Source organism: Suncus etruscus, chromosome 1 (assembly GCF_024139225.1).
Source record: "Suncus etruscus isolate mSunEtr1 chromosome 1, mSunEtr1.pri.cur, whole genome shotgun sequence".
Lineage (NCBI taxonomy): Eukaryota > Metazoa > Chordata > Mammalia > Eulipotyphla > Soricidae > Suncus > Suncus etruscus.
This window is the reverse complement of record NC_064848.1, coordinates 38,257,919-38,261,782: the sequence shown is the minus strand read 5'-3', so window position 1 is coordinate 38,261,782 and position 3,864 is coordinate 38,257,919. Positions and strand designations below refer to the sequence as shown.

The 3,864-nt window shown below is 35.4% G+C and overlaps 1 non-coding gene across 1 annotated transcript; it reads left to right on the top strand.

Moving 5' to 3' along the window:
* Nucleotides 1-2,621: 2,621 nt before the first annotated feature.
* On the top strand, nucleotides 2,622-2,728 carry LOC126028201 (U6 spliceosomal RNA). The gene has a single exon (XR_007502402.1). It is a non-coding gene; the product is annotated as a U6 spliceosomal RNA (small nuclear RNA).
* The last annotated feature ends 1,136 nt before the right edge of the window (nucleotides 2,729-3,864 follow it).

Here is a 3,864-nt window from a genome sequence, read left to right as displayed (position 1 = left end):
TGTATTATATACTGCAACAATTTAACTTAAATTAAATTATTGTAGATTGGGTCCCCTGATTATAGAAATGTTGAACCAAGTTTAGATAAGTATATTTTCTTCTGCACTACAGAGTCATCAAAATGCATTTGACTTATGTTCCTATGTTATTTCCAGACTTGCTCTTATATCTTCCCTCCATTTCTCTATTTCCTTGACATTTTTGCTTCAACTAGACTTTGTGCTTTGCTTATCTTTGCTGCTTACCATGCTATTTTATATACCAACAATCAAAAAGAACATCCAATATTTTTTGTCTTCCTGACTTACTTTTAATGGTTATTTTCTTTACTCATAGCAATGTGGTATTAAAAGAATAGTTAACATTACTTTAGTTGTTCTCATATTTGCATTTTACTTTGTCTTCGTACAGTTGGGCAGAATTTACTCTTTGCTCCCTTGGAAGTATGAGTTCTATCACCATGTTAGAATGTGGTTGCTGCCTTCTCTAAACCCATGACACACAAAGTTTCTCAGCCATGTATCAAGTAAAACACAAAAGTCTGCTAACTGCTTGGTACTTATAAGCCCAGATCCTGGTCATGGTCATATCTTACATTCTCTAGCTTTACACACATTTTTCCTCAAATCCCTAGCAATCTGGAATCCCTGCTATCAACCAGAGCCACTTGAACATGGTCATTTGACCCTAATTTAGGAGTTCATAGAAATTGCATATATAGGAACTCATCACACTGATAAAATAACAACACTGGGGGAAAAAAACAAAAGGTAAACTCTTAACTACCTTAGAAAAATACTTCAAAGTAATAGTGCTGATGATATTTACTTAAACAAAAGCCACAACAAAGATGGAGAAAGTATGAAGGAAATTTAAATAAAGTTCAAAAAAAATCACTGGATTGGCAGAAATAGTACAGTAGATAGGAATAGTGACATGCATGTAGCCCAAACCATCCCCATCATTACTATTGGTCACACAAGGAGTGATCCTTGAGTTTTCAATCAGAGTAAGACCTGAACACAGCCAATCAGAAAGTTCAAAATTACTGCATAATTGGAAACAAAATTATATCTTCTGCTGCTTACAATAAATGCATTTGAACTCTCACAATTAATGATGTTTGGAAAATAATTAGAAAGGATTGACAATATATTAACAAAGGTAGGGACCTTTATATTTTGATCAGACAAAAATAACTTTTTTGATAAGGAAATAATTCAAGAGTGGGATAGATACAATTATCAACAAAATAGTTAAGGGCTCAACGGAAGGGATTCAACTATTGCCAATACACACACACACACACACACACACACACACACACACACACACACACACATGCACCCAAAGAAGGAACAGTAAAATTTATAAGCCGACTCATTAATAACAAATTAGTGGGAAATTTGACACACCACTCTTGTCATTGTATAGACTAATTGATTGTGTTTTAAAAAATAAGAGTTTCATTATTCGGGCCTGGAGAGATAGCACAGCGGCATTTGCCTTGCAAATAGCCGATCCAGGACCAAAGGTGGTTAGTTCTAATCCCGGTGTCCCATATGGTCCCCCGTGCCTGCCAGGAGCTATTTCTGAGCAGACAGCCAGGAGTAACCCCTGAGCATCGCCGGGTGTGGCCCAAAAACCAAAAAAAAAAAAAAAAAAAAAAGTTTCATTATTTGTCTATTGGGTACTGAATACTATTAACTAGTTATGAACTAGGAGAGAGTGAGTTTTCTATTTCTAACAACTCTCTCTTCAGTCTTAGCTATTTCAGCAATTTGCTAAGTGTGCATGAAGTTGACCTCAGTCATTAATCTCAGGTTCTGTTACTACAGAACTTTGTTCTTTTGAATCCAGTTTTGCTTATATAGAGATTAATTCAAATTTTAGAGTAGATTTGCTGTGATCATGGAAAGATGTAACATAGATCCACTGCATTTCACAATATAACCTAAGGCAAGCACGTATTTTATATGAATTTCTGGTCCCCGTAACTTCACTATCTTTCCTGAAGAAATATTTGTGTTTTTCACTGACACATACATACATACACACACATATACATACGCTATTGTTTATTTGCTTCCTTGTGCTTAAAATTCTCTAATTCTGTTAGTCATCACAATGATGTTTGTTAATTTTTTTCAAGGTCTTTGTATTTTCCTTCAATTCTATGTCTTGAAGTTTGCCCTCTGGATAATTCTTTACTTTGAAAAATTTCGTTGTGGGTTGTTTTTTTTTGGGGGGGGGTTGGTTTTTGGGTTACACATGGCGTCAATCAGGGGTTTCTCCTGACTCTGTCCTCAGAAGTCGCTCTTGGCAGGCTCGGGGGACCATATGGAATGCTGGGATTCGAACTGGGGTCTGTCCTATGTTGGCTGCATGCAAGGCAAATGCGTTACCTCTGTGCTATTGTTCCTACCCGTGAATTTTCATTTTATTTTAAAAAACACTTATGGGAAAATTTTTGCACTGTGGTTATAATGTTGAAATTTTTTCTTAAATTTTATGAGCATGGAGAGCATGTTGATAATATTGTTATCAGTGGTGATGGGAGGGGATCAACCCAAAGGGAGAACCCACCTCTGTCCAACCCCTAACTAAACAAATATAATCTGTGCTAGCTTAGGTTGCACATATACTAAAATTGGAACGATGCAGAGAAGATTACCAGGGCCCCTGCACAATGATTACACGCAAATTAGTGAAGCGTTCCATATTTAAAAAGAAATCAGTGAAATAATTTATCTCTAGGATGTGTCTTCATAACTGTACAATCCCATGGGTGGGAGTAGGTGGTTACTGTAATTTTCAGCTATAGCAAATAAATGTCCATTTTGTTGTTTTTATTTTGTTACAGAGCTTACTTCTCCAATGTTCAGTCTTTCACTTAGCTGAAAGGTAGAATTTTATTTCTACAGCCTAGAATCTGCCCCTAACAAATTTGATTTTCTCATATTAATGGTCACTTGTATGTTCAATGTCACTGAGGGATGTCTGCACGTATCCATCCCACGTGCCCAAATCTGTTTAACACAACAGATAAACGGATGTATATTTATCTCAGGAATAACATGTTGTATACTAATAGAGCCTGTATCTGTGAAATAGTGTTGATATTTGGTTGTGTTTTATTAAAGAGTTTTGTTATGCAGTGTCAAATCTATAATTCCACTGTTAGTTCAGTATTTTTTAATTAAAATTAAAGTCAATCTGTTACTAATAGACTAGGCATAACAAAAGCATAGATAATTTTTTTTTTTTTGGTTTTTGGGCCACACCCGGTGACACTCAGGGGTTACTCCTGGCTATGCACTCAGAAGTCACTCCTGGCTTGGGGGACCATATGGGATGCCGGGGGATCGAACCGCGGTCCGTCCTAGGCTAGCACTCTCAAGGCAGACACTTTACCTCTAGCGCCACCACGCCGGCCCCGATAATTTATTTTTTTAATTTTTATTTTGGACAAAGAGAATTACAAATTTTTCACAGTAATATTTAAGGCACATAGTGACAATGAATAAGGTGCAATCCCACTATCATTGTTGTCCTCCCTCCACTCTAATATTACTAATGATAGCTCAAGTATGACTTTTCCGATTTCTTCCACACATAGAACTGATCAACCATATTGTTTAAGCAGAAAAGTAAAATATAAATTATTTTATAACAATATTTATCAATAAGATGGACCATCTTAATTAAGGCTAATAATAACTGGATCTTATTTTTTAAAGATATTTTATAAGCATAGCCCTAATCACAAATATTCAAATACTAAAAATGTAGTATATTATAAAAAGTAAGCTCCCATATCTAAATTACTCTAATATTTAAAATTTTTAAAAGAATACAAAAGA